Source organism: Bombina bombina, chromosome 10, assembly GCF_027579735.1.
Source record: "Bombina bombina isolate aBomBom1 chromosome 10, aBomBom1.pri, whole genome shotgun sequence".
In the NCBI taxonomy this organism is placed as follows: Eukaryota; Metazoa; Chordata; class Amphibia; order Anura; family Bombinatoridae; genus Bombina; species Bombina bombina.
This window is the reverse complement of record NC_069508.1, coordinates 62378051-62392099: the sequence shown is the minus strand read 5'-3', so window position 1 is coordinate 62392099 and position 14049 is coordinate 62378051. Positions and strand designations below refer to the sequence as shown.

At 36.1% G+C, this 14049-nt stretch overlaps 1 protein-coding gene across 1 annotated transcript in view; it reads right to left on the bottom strand.

Moving 5' to 3' along the window:
• RGS13 (regulator of G protein signaling 13) overlaps positions 1 to 14049 on the bottom strand; it is a 96513-nt gene that overhangs the window by 80290 nt on the left and 2174 nt on the right. The window contains exon 2 of the mRNA XM_053693716.1: positions 9045 to 9107. The gene's annotated coding sequence lies outside the window, so the exon portion shown is untranslated. The remainder of the gene's footprint in view (positions 1 to 9044; positions 9108 to 14049) is intronic.

The following is a 14049-nucleotide window of genomic DNA, read 5'->3' as shown; positions in this document are numbered from 1 at the left end:
AATATGTTTATTGTGACATTTTGGGGAGACAAAACCCATTCTTCAGACAAACCACATAAAATTAACAAGCATAGCTATTTAAACCAACTCTCACCGAGAAAACCAGGGAACATATCTCATTAATTGTCATAGCAATAAAAAAAACAAATAGCTTATACGTATACTTTCCTAAAAAAAATATCAAGAGTACTGCTACGCCAATCAACGTGACTAAAAAAAATAATAATACAGTATAGTGTCCGATCTGTAATCCAGTGTTTCTGAAAGTGTTTTATTATCTTAATTACAATTAGAAGCAAAAGAGAGATATGAGCACATAGGGGTCAATTTATCAACCCCTGTATTGAGCCTTATGCATCTGTTTCCGTGCGAGACTTTAGGCTTGCTGGAAACAGGAGTTAAGAAGCAGCGGCCTTAAGACTGCTGTTCCTTAACTTATCCAAAACCTCTGAGGCGGCGCACAATTGGCTGCGAATATGCAGGGTGCGGCATTGCACAAACATTTCACTAGAAATGCTTGTGCAATGATAAATGTTGACAGCGTATCAATAAATATGAAGTAAGACAATGTAAATAATTATTTTAATATCATTAGTTTTTACTTGTTTTAACAAATCCTTATGTTCCGCCTCTAAATGTGAGGCAAATGCAAGGGAGCGTGGACAGAATGAGAGTGACTAAACACTTGGGGGCCAATTTATCAAGACCGCTGCTCCATACGATTGGGTTGATTGAAACCCGGCCGTGAATCTGCAGGGGGCAGCATTGCACCAGCAGTTCACAAGAACTGCTGGTGCAATGATAAATGCTGACAGCGTATGCTGTTGGCATTTGTCAATGTGCAGCAGATATGATACGCTACATTGTATCATGTACGCTCGCACTATGATAAATGTACCCCCAGGTCTCTCTATGATTGGTGTACCTCCAAATGGGAGTGTCCCAAAATGATATCGCTTAATTATAAAAGGATCAGATTGCAATAATAAAATATATAAAATTTAAAATGAAGTCACAATAGATTGCTACAAGTAGCATATCTATGGAAGTGGTCGTAAGCAAGAGTATACATTGTATCCACAAAGATTAAAATATAGAAGGATAAAACACTAGAAAATTTTTATATAACTTGGCAATATATTAAAATATGAATCTCTAATCATTAGGGATGTGCATTTGGATCGTTAGTGAGGATACGAATGTTGAAGTAAGGAGCCGCTCATTCCCTTCAGATATTTTCATAACCAGATTGATTCCTGTAAAAGATCCACACTCTAAGATCTGTGTAAATCGAGATCTTAGAGTGGGGATCTTTTACAGGAATCAATCCGGCTAGGAAAATATCTAAAGAGAACAAGTGGCTCCGTACTTTCGTATTTGGATCCTCACTAACAATCCGAATGTGATATGAATGTACAACCCTATAAATCATATAACTAAATAGAGCAGAATCCAGACATAAGCAAAGTATATAATAAATCATGATCAAAAAATATATAGTGCTTCAAATTCACATGTTCGTATAAAGAAACCAACCTAAATACCCTTTTAACGCCGTTATGCCGTTCTATTCCGTCATATTTACACTGGGCTTTAAAGCCGTTATGACGGAATAGAACGTCATATCAAACGGCTGTCCTGAAGCCTTCTGCGCTTCAAGGACTTGATCGCGGTCTGGAGGGCGTTCCTAGGGTTGTAGGGACGCCCCCCAGATGCGATCCAATAATTGAAATCTTGTAATCGTATGCACGATTGCATAGTTTCAATTTGTCTACATCGGAACAGGTGTTCCGATGTAGACACTTTAACCCTGTCACGAAAGGGATACTGGTCGTACAAATTTGAAAAGTGATTGTCATACCAGTTTTAAGTATACATCATTTTTGGCAATGACATTTTAGGCAGGAAGTATTATCGCATGGTTCTATGATAATATATATATATATATATATATATATATATATATATATATATATATATATATATATATATATATATATATATATATATATGTATGTATTTGCAGTTGAGCAAAATAATTCTTAACTTAACATACAAGCACACACTTACTACATCAATTTCACTCAAGTGCAGTCACTGCTGGATATCTTGTACAATCTAGGCCTATATGGGGAATTAAATAATGAGTTTAATGTGACTTTAACATAAAATATATACACAGCCTGCATGTTTACTTTAATGTTGCTAAAGATTTGTAATCTTCACATACAACTATTGACATCAGCAAATCTGCATATTCATCAAACGTTTCTCTAGGGACTGATGATAAAAGCATTGTCAGAGCTACAAGAAATTGGCTTTTTTGGCCTGGCCAGACTCACAATCTGTGGGTCTGGCAATATTTTAAAATAAAGTGATAGGACCCTCTCTGTTCAGATGAGTGACAGTGTGCCCTCCATAGGCAATAATAGGGATTGCAGTTTCAGCATTGTCCGTTATCATAGCCGGGGTAGAACTGTATTCAAAGTATGTTTACCCAACATACACTGAGTTGGCTAAAACAAATAATGGTTTCTGTGTAGTAACAGTTCAAATACATATTTAAATAACGTTTCACTGTATATTCAGTAGATTTCTCACAATGGAAAATCTCGCCACTGAAAAACTTGTGAGGCTGAAAAGGTGCATCTAAGATGGATGATAGTCCTTTTAAAATTAGAAACTCACAGCAATGTGTCCCCATTAAAATATAGGTTACTTCCTTGGAACGCCCATGAAACTCCCACATAACGCCTATATATTCGTTATGGCTGTGATCACCATTGTTATTAAAATTAGTGTTAGACCACTAGGAGCTGTGGGGATGTGGGAATATTGTACATGTACAGTATATACAATGCTTTATATATATATATATATATATATATATTAAATTGCTATAATATGTATATTAACTCTTGTGATTTTGAAAATCATGATTTTTGCTTTTAGCTTATTTTTTTCTCTCTCCTTTTTTCAGGAAGAAGATTTATTTGTTTGGGAGATTAAAATTTCATAATAGACAGTAGTCATTGCTCTATATATTTGTACAAGTGCATTTTTTTTGGTAATTGACAGATTTTTTTAATATTCTATTTTTATTGTAGATATAGGGCTAGCTTACTAGTGGAGCAGTAGTTTGTGCTCCCACTAGCTCCTTAACTTTGCTAGATGGGGACTATTTGCACGTGTCGGGTAGCGCGTTTATTGAGTTGAAAGTAACTCAAGTTGAAAGTAAAATGTTTTTGCACGATTGCTATCCCGACGTGTGAGAAAAGTGGAATTCTGAATATCACCACTGCGTTAACAAATTCCCTCATAGACACCGATCACATTTTCTCAAGTGCGCTAACTCAACCTGAAATATTAATATTTCACATTCCAATGTTCTTCACATAGAATAATATGATATATTTATTCTATGTATTATTACTTTAGTAAATATGAATATTGCATAAATATGATTTTTCATGTTTTCAGATCATTGACTGCATTTGTATTTATGTGTTTATATGTGTATATATGTCTGTAAATTCATATATACACATATAAATACAAAAAATATATCTGTACACACATATAAAGATATATATATATATATATATATATATATATATATATATATATATATATATATATATAAAATTATATATATATATATATATATATATATATATATATATATATATATATATATATATATATACAGTATCCCACAAAAGTGAGTACATCCCTCACATTTTTTTAAATATTTTATTATATCTTTTCATGTGACAACTCTGAAGAAATGACACTTTGCTACAATGTAAAGTAGTGAGTGTACAGCCTGTATAACAGTGTAAATTTGATGTCCCCTCAAAATAACTCAACACACAGCCATTGATGTCTAAAACGTTGGCAACAAAAATGAGTACACCCCTAAGTGGAAATGTCCAAATTGGGCCCAATTAGCCATTTTCCCTCCCCGGTGTCATGTGATTTGTTAGTGTTATAAGGTATTAGGTGTGTTAAATTTGGTGTTATCGCTCTCACACTCTCTCATACTTGTCACTGGAAGTTCAACATGGCACCTCATGACAAAGAAAATATCTGAAAAAAAAAGAATTGTTGCTCTACATAAAGATGGTCTAGGCCAGTGATTTTTAACCTTTTTTTTGCCGTGGCACACTTTTTTACATTAAAAAATCCTGTGGCACACCACCATCCCAAAATTTAAAAAAAAATCACACATTGTAGCCTAATACAGCATATATATATATACACATACACACAAACACACACATACTGTATGTATTGTGCTGTTATGCCATGCCTCCTACAAACTACCCCTGCACTGGGAGTAAAAAACAAGCAAAGTTTAAAAAATATGTCACACTGTTGTCAGTCTGCCGTGGCACACCTGAGGATCTCTCACGGCACACTAGTGTGCCACGGCACACTGGTTGAAAAACACTGGTCTAGGCTATAAGAAGATTGCCAAGACCCTGAAACTGAGCTGCAGCACGGTGGGCAAGACCAAACATGGGTTTTGCAGGACAGGTTCCACTCAGAACAGGCCTCGCCATGGTCGACCAAAGACGTTGAGTGCCCGTGCTCAGCATCATATCCAGAGGTTGTCTTTGGGAAATAGACAAATGAGTGCTGCCAGCATTGCTGCAGAGGTTGAAGGAGTGGGGGGTCAGCCTGTCAGAGCTCAGACCATACACCGCACATTGCATCAAATTGGTCTGTATGGCTGTCGTCCCAGAAAGAAGGCTCCTCTAAAGATGATGCACAAGAATGCCCGCAAACAGTTTGCTGAAGACAAGCAAACTAAGGACATGGATTACTGGAACCATGTCCTGTGGTCCAATGAGACCAAGATAAACTTATTTGGTTCAGATGGTGTCAAGCGTGTGTCGCAGCAACCAGGTGAGGAGTACAAAGACAAGTGTGTCTTGCCTACAGTCAAGCATGGTGGTGAGAGTGTCATGGTCTAGGCCTGCATGAGTGCTGCCGGCACTGTGGAGCTACAGTTCATTGAGGGAACCATGAATGCCAACATATACTGTGACATACTCAAGCAGAGCATTATCCCCTCCCTTTGGAGACTGGGCCTCAAGGCAATATTCCAACATGATAACGACCCCAAACACACCTCCAAGACGACCACTGCCTTGCTAAAGAAGCTGAGGGTAAAGGTGATGGACTGGCCAAGAATGTCTCCAGACCTAAACCCTATTGAGCATCTGTGGGGCATCCTCAAATGGAAGGTGGGGGAGCCCAAGGTCTCTAACATCCACACGCTCTGTGATGTCATCATGGAGGAGTGGAAGAGGACTCCAGTGGCAATCTGTGAAGCTCTGGTGAACTCCATGCCCAAGAGGGTTAAGGCAATGCTGGAAAATAATGGTGGCTACACAAAATATTGACACTTTGGGCCCAATTTGGATATTTCCACTTAGGGGTGTGATCACTTTTGTTGCCAACGGTTTAGGCATTAATGGCTGTGTGTTGAGTTATTTTGAGGGGACAGCAATTTACACTGTTATACAGGCTGTACACTCACTACTTTACATTGTAGCAAAGTGTCATTTCTTCAGTTTTGTCACATGAAAATATATAATAAAATATTTACAAAAATGTTAGGGGTGTACTCATTTTTGTGGGATACTGTATATACATACATATTTAGACATGTATATATATATATATATATATATGTATCTCTATGATAAAGCCCTTTGCATTTTTCTTTCTAACACCCGAGACCTCATATATTTGAGCCCTTATAACATTTTTATGCAATATTTTTTGAAATCATTTTTATTAGACAGTCAGCTAGATTACGAGTTGTGCGTTATGAGTGAAAAAGCATCGTTATGGCTCTTTTTCACTACCGCTGGTATTACAGGTTTTGTAGGTATAGCTGTACCGCACACCTTTTTGGCCGTCATGCAACATAAGTACCGCACCTTTTTAAAAGTCCTTTTTCAATGGGACTTCCATAGCGCTGGTATTACGAGTTTTGCGGTGAAGCCAAAAGTGAGCGGTACAGCCTATAACTACAAGATCTGTACCGCCATCTAAAGTCAGTAGTTATGAGTTTTTTGTTACAAAGCTGTAGCATAAAACGCATAACTTAAGTGTTACAAAGTACACTAACACCCATAAACTACCTATTAACCCCTAAACCAAGACCCTCCCGCATCGCAAACACTAAAATAAATGTATTAACCCCTAATCTGCCGCTCTGGACATCGCCGCCACTATAATAAACATATTAACCCCTAAACCGCCGCACTCCCACATCGCAAACACTAGTTAAATATTATTAACCCCTAATCTGCTGCCCTCAATGTCGTTGCCACGTACATACACTCATAAACCCCTAATCTGCTGTCCTAACATCGCTGCAACCTACATTACTGTTATTAACTCCTAATCTGCTGCCCCAATGTCGCCGCCACTATACTAAAGTTATTAATCCCTAAACCTAAGTCTAACCCTAACGTAACCCTAACCCTAACACCCACTAACTTTAACATAATTAAAATAATTCCAACTAAAAATTACAATTAATACCTAAATAATTCCTATTTAAAACTAAATAAATACTTACCTGTAAAATAAAACCTAAGCTAGCTACAATATAACTAATAGTTATATTGTAGCTAGCTTATATTTTATTTTTATTTCACAGGTAAGTTTGTATTTATTTTAACTAGGTAGATTAGTTATTAAATAGTTATTAACTATTTACTAACTACCTAGTTAAAATAAATACAAATTTACCTGTAAAATAAAACCTAATCTGTTTTACAGTAAAACCTAAGATTACACTAAAATTAAATAAATTACATAAATCAAATACAATTAACTAAATTACAAAAAAATAAACACTAAATTACATAAAATAAAAAAGAAATTATCAAATATTTAATTATCTAATTACTCCTAATCTAATAGCCCTATAAAAATAAAAAGCCCCCCAAAATAATAAAAAACCTAGCCTAAACTAAACTGCCAATAGTCCTTAAAAGGGCCTTTTGCAGGGCATTGCCCCAAAGAAATCAGCTCTTTTACCTGGCAAATAAAAATACAAACAACCCCCCCAACAGTAAAACCCACCACCCACACAACCAACCCCCCCAAATAAAATTCTATCTAAAAAACCTAAGCTACCCATTGCCCTGAAAAAAGGCATTTGGATGGGCATTGCCCTTAAAAGGGCATTCAGCTCTTTTACATTGCCCAAACCCTAAGCTAAAAATAAAACTCACCCAATAAACCCTTAAAAAAACCTAACACTAACCCACGAAGGTCCACTGACAGTTTTGGAAGACCAGACATCCATCTTCATACAGCCGGCAAAGTCCTCATCCACATGGCAAGAAGTCCTCAAGGAAGCCGGGAGAAGTCTTCATCCAAGCGGCAAAAAGACCTGAACGAAGCTGGCAGAAGTCTTCATCCAAGCGGCAAGAAGTCATCATCCAGGCGGGCAGAAGACTTCATCCAGACGGCATCTTCTATCTTCATCCTTCCGGCGCGGAGCGGGTCCATCTTCAAGACATCCGACGTGGCGCATCCTCTTCATACGGTCCCAGCCGTACACTGAAGATTCCCTTTAAGGGACGTCATCCAAGATGGCATCCCTTGAATTCCGATTGGCTGATAGAATAAGATAACTAATTTTTCATGCTCACTAACTTGACACAGTGCTTTAGAGTTACAGCATGAAACATAAAGTGCGTTATGCATATTTTACATTATTATCTTCACATAGAAGAAACTTTTCTTTTTCTTTTAAATATATATATATAATACAAATAACATTGTCATGTATGTGAAGAACATTGGAATGTGAAATATTAATAACTCTTGTTGGGTATAGCACTGTGGGTTTAATTTAGTGTTGGGTTAATTTGCGAGCAATAAGTGTTAATTTTTTTTTTTAACAGCGAGTTCGATTGAAGTCTATGGGGCGTTAACACGGTCGCAATATCCGAAGTCCTGTATTAAGTGCAAGTCGGGTTTCTGTCTAATAAAATTTGTGCTTTCAATATGTCAAACAAGCGCTAACACCCAAACGCACAAAAACTTTTCTTCTGGAGGTGTTAGCACTTGATCAAAAGCGCTAAATAGCACTCCACATTACATATTACAGTTAGTGACACACTACTATGTGAGTTATGTTCACTACATTACACTGTAACATATATACATATACATATATATATATATATATATATATATATATATATATATATATATATATATATGCATTTAAATGCCTATGGAATAAAAAGCTGCATATTTTTTTTTTTCTTCTCATTAAAAATAATGGGAGAACACATATACATTAAAAACAAATTAATGCGCTAATATTCGTACAAACTGAATGCTTACACCAACAAAATTTGGTAATGCCTAGACATGTGCATGGCGAAAAAATTTGGTTCGGTTCGGATCGATTCGGAATTTTTCGAAGTTCGGTTCGGATCGATTCGAATTCGGAAAATTTCGAATCGATTAGTTTCTGATTCATTCGGATTCGAAGAAATTTGGCTGGATTCGGTTCGATTCGGTTCGGAAATTCGGCAATTCGGTAAGTGTTAGGTGGGATTAGACTAGTATTAATACTGTATATTAGGTGTTAACCTAACATACTGTATAATACTAATGTAATCCCAATGGCCATCCGAATTTACGAATCGATTCGGTTCGATTCGGAAAATTCTGCAACATTTTAATTCGGAAATTCGGTTCGATCCGAATCGCCGAATTTGCTGAATTTTCCGAATTTCCGAATCAACCCGAATCGTACATGTCTAGTAATGCCTTTGTTTTACTCGAAGCAAACAGATTACCTGAACTTAATTATTTTTTCTGTGCACATGTCTATTATCTAGCAAATAAATACTTTCACCATTTTGATATATTTGACATATAAAACTGGTTCTAAGTAAATTCTTTATACAAAGATGATAATTGTCTAGTTGTAAAACAGACTCTAAATATTCATGCTTATTGCTAGAATAAATAATTGTTAAATGAAAACTTACTGAAACTCATCCTGTTTGTTTCCTGATGTCTTGCAAACCCCACAAATCAGTTTGTTCATTTTCCTAAAAAAGAATGACAAGTAATATGCAAATTTAAAATGGCTCCATGGTGATTGAAGCTTGTCAAAACAGTGTTTAACAGAGAAAGTTATTACTTTATTTCTTAGGTTTTGTTTATTTCACATTGCACTAATCTATGACTTATCAACTCTTTAGATATCAACAAATGTAGCCATCATAGTAAATATATTGGAGTTTGGTTAGCACATCTAAAATATAATGTTAAAGGGACACTAAACCCAATTTTTTTTCTTTCATGATTCAGACAGAACAGCAATTTTAATCAACTTTCTAATTTACTCTTATTAGCAATTTTTCTTTGTTCTCTTGCTATCTATATTTAAAAAGCAGGAATGTGATGCCTATGAGCCGACCCATTTTTGGTTGAGAACCTGGGTTATGCTTGCTTATTGGTGGGTAAATGTAAGCCTCCAATAAGCAAGCACTATCCATGGTGCTGAACCTAAAATGGGCTGGCTGCTAAGATTTCCTGCTTTTAAAATAAAGATAGCAAGAGAACGAAGACAAATTGATAATAGGAGTAAATTAGAAAGTTGCTTAAAATGTCATGCTCTATATGAATCATGAGGGAAAATGTTTGGGTTTAGTGTCCCTTTAATGCATAATTGGAGCAATGAGACCAAATGGGTACACAAAACAGAGGATATTAGCTCACAAACACCAGTGATGGCTTTTGATTTTTAAGCTTGGTTGGGCAGAAAAACACCACCCCTAACAAGTCCCTAAACTTAAACTTTGGCATTCGCTCAAAAAAGAGAAGGTGGGGGTGTACAAAAAGGAAAAGCTACTTATAGGGCTAGATTACAAGTGACGTGCTAATGTTAACGCGATAAGCAATATAGCGAACATGCTAACTAACATGCATATTACAAGTTCAAAATAGACAGGTGCACTTGAGTGGAAACAAAATTTGTGATCACCAGTTTAGTGCAATTTAAGACCTAGGGGCCGATTTATCAAATGTTGTGCGGACATGATTCACTGTAGCGAATCATGTCTGCCCGACATCTCTGAATGTAGCGAATCATGTCCGCCCCACACCGCACATCGATAAATGCCAACAGCATTTATCATTGCACAAGCATTTCATAAGAAATGCTTGTGCAATGCCACCCCCTGCAAATTCAAGTCCAATCGGCTGCTAGCAGGGGGTGTCAATCATCCCGATCGTATCTGATCCGGATGATTGCAGTCCGCCACCTCAGAGGTCTTAAGACAGCTGCTTCATAAATCATGTTTCCGGCAAGCCGGAAGGCTCACGCAAGATATGCAGCATCCGCTGCTTGATAAATGTACCCCTTAGAGTCAAGTGTAAGGGTTAAAAAAAATGTTCACCAAACACAAAATAAGTGCATTTAAATAAACTATTGCACTCATACACTTTCTGATAAAAAATATAAATATTAATACAAATGTTTTATAAGGGTTAAAAAATGAATATGGTATGTGGCAATTTATTGGACTGGAAAGGAATATAAAGTAAATATATATTTATATATATATAGCCCTTTATTTATTGGAATAGGTTTGGCATGGCTAGGCATGAGGGGACAGCAGTGAAGGTGGCATCTTCCTCAGCCCAACCAAAAGATTGAGTTACTTTTGCCCTCCATAGAACCACCACTTGACCCTATTCTACATAAACTATTGGGCATCCCTATTCCAAGGCACTACGGAGATAATGTTTTATTGTCTGGATGCGCCAATTTCAAATAATGTAAAATCTTTAACTGTTTCACCACTGAGTCATTTTCCACCCAACTGCTGAAGACTATTGCACTCATTGCAAATAAACATCAATTTTAGCTTTATTTTTCTGTTAGTTGCACAAATACCCAACTTTTTAAAACAGCTACCATACAAAATGGAAATAAAGTTATTGTTGTGCCATTTTTAAAAGCATACTGTATATGGTAAACAATAGGGATGTGGATTTGGCAGTTTTATTAGCTGCTAAATAGAGAAGAAGGCGGTCACTCACCGCTTTCGGCTCTTTTCGGAGCCTGATTTCTTATGAAAGTTTTGTGCCAACCCAGATATTAGTGTGTTGCACTTTTACGAGTAAAATTCAGGCTCAGGAAAGAGCTGAATGCCGCGAACGGCCTCATTCTTCTGCACTCGGCAACAAATGAAACTGCCGAATGCTCATCCTTAGTAAACAACAACATGGGATGCAAAATTTCTTAAATGTTTGAAACTAAAACTTTATATCATATTTTATTTGATTTCAAGGATTCTATTCCTGAAATTCAATACAATTTACTAACAGAAACTAAGAAATAGTTTTTAGCCACTCAGCACTATTTTACAGTTTATGCAGACAATGGGGTAGATTTATTAAATGCCGGGTGGGCATGATTCACTGTAGCGAATCATGTCCACCCGACATTGCTAAATGACGACAGCATGATTTAACATTGCACAAGCGTTTTTCTTGTGAAATGCTTGTGCAATACTGCCCCTGCACATTTGCGGCCAGTAGCAGTGGGTGTCAATCATCCAGACCGCTGCTTTTTAACTTAAGTTTCCGGCCAGACAGAAACTTCGGGCGGAGACGGCAGCATCTGCTGCTTGTTAAATCTTGCCCAATGAGTTGAAAAACGTATCTAATCATACAAATTTTAGACACAGTTTAAATTAACCAAAATTCTTATTTTTCAGATGGGTGAGCTGCGATAATCCTCTTCTTAGTATACGTTAATACATTCATTCGAATGTTCATTTCGGTAAATTGTAACAAATATGCATATTTTTATTATGAATTTGTATTTGTAACAAAACAAATGCACAAGCCTACTAACATTTACCTTTCTAAAATTCTTTGAGGGACCTCACATTAGTGATGATCCATGTAAGATTATTTCAAAAAGGAGGAGAGTTTTAGATCAAGCCTGCCACTAAAAAAGAGGAAGTGCCTCTTTCGTTTTGTGCATAATGTTATCGCAAAAGCTCTGTTATACACCAGGATACTCAACGCAACAAGTAAAAAGACGTTGGTGGTAGAGGATGGCATTCTCTACAAGAGAAGTAAAGTAGGGAGAAAAACTGTGTCATCCTTTGTATGGAAGAGGTTAAATATATAATGAATCTGAGAAATTAAATTAAAGGGACAATATAGTCAAAATGAAACTAAAATGTTTTGGAAAGAGCATGGACTTTATTAATAATTTTGTTCAGTATTCTTGATATGTATGAAACAATCTTTATAGAAATATTATACATAATTGCAAACACTGCTGCCATAAAATGCTAAAGACGTGCGCATTCATAAGCTCATATAAGCCTCCTAGGTTTACACTTCAACAAAGGATATTAAGACAACAATAGCTTTTATTGCCCATGTTATTTTATTGGAATCAGACGGGTAGAATTCTAAGTTCACCCAGCAAGAATAGAACCTTTGACTAATGCTGGAATGACTACAGCCCTTAGAAGATGAACTAACCTTTCTCACAAAAGGAGAATTAATAATTAAAATATATTAATAGGCAGTAAAACTGTATAGACAGCTGTCCTCTTTGTGATCATGGTCTAAAATGTCTTTATCCGTTATTATTGTACTACAGTAAACAAAGATCTACAGTATTTACAACCACAATATGCAAATAGATGTGGACAGAACTGCTCAATATGTATCAAGATATATTTGCAATGTAAAACCTTCTGTTATTTACCTTGTCCCGAGGGGAGTTATATATTAATTAAAACCCTTCTTTTAGTTTGAAAAATTGCCAGCAATTCCTTTTGGTTTGGTCTCTGTAAATGCTTAGCTAAATAATGAAATACTACATATTTCAGAGGTCAAGTAGCCTTTCCAATATAGAGGAAGCTTGAAGAGACCTGATTCAGATACCTGAATCGACCTTGAAACTTGTCCCCGTTATATGAATGAATAATGAGGAAGATTCATGAGTGTGTATGTGTCCAGACTTGAATCTTCATTGATAATGGACGTAAAGGAAACATCTGTTTTTTAAATTGTGCTCTGAGTGAAAGTTTAATTTTGACGGTCATGTTGCTGTAACTTTATGTTAAAGGGACAGTCTACCATAGAATTGTTATTGTTTTAAAAGATAGATAATCCCTTTATTACCCATTCCCCAGTTTTGCATAACCAACACAGTTATATTTATATACTTTTTACCTTTGTGATTACCTTGTATCTAGGAACCTTCTTCCAGCCCCCTGATCACATGACTGTGACTGTTTATTATCTATTGTCTTAAATTTATCATTGTATTGTGCTAGATCTTAAATAACCCCCTGTGCCTGAACACCGTGTTATCTAAATGGCCCACGTGTACTTTCTGTCTATTTGTGTTGAAAAGAGATTTAAAAAGCATGTGATAAGAGGCAGCCATTAAAGGCTTAGAAATTAGCATATGAGCCTACCTATGTTTAGTTTAAATAAAGAATACCAAGAGAAAAAAGCAAATTTGATGATAAAAGTAAATGGGAAATTAGTATTTACTGGTTACATTATAATTGTCTAGACCCGATTTTCTCTTGTAGTCTACCTTGTGTGGCACACTTTAGCCCAGATTACATCGCATGCAAGCGATTTTACCTTTCCACGATAATGTACGCTGGTATTTCAAGTTAATCACGAGAGCACGCTTCCATGAGCTCCTATGGGAGCCTCAGTCTGATGCCGTCAAAGAAGGCATCAGAACTTTGCACACCAAAGGAGGAATGTAGCACAGAGATGGGCAGCATTTATGAATATATACATATATATATTTATGTATTAATATGTGTATATACAAATATTAACAAATAAATATATGTACAAGTATATAATCATATACTGTACATATATATTTACATTGCGGTCTATGGGAACACACAGTTCCCATAGACTGCAATGTAAAGGCACTTTTCAGCATCATTTGTTTCTAACATCCTACTCCCATCTACTTTAAAG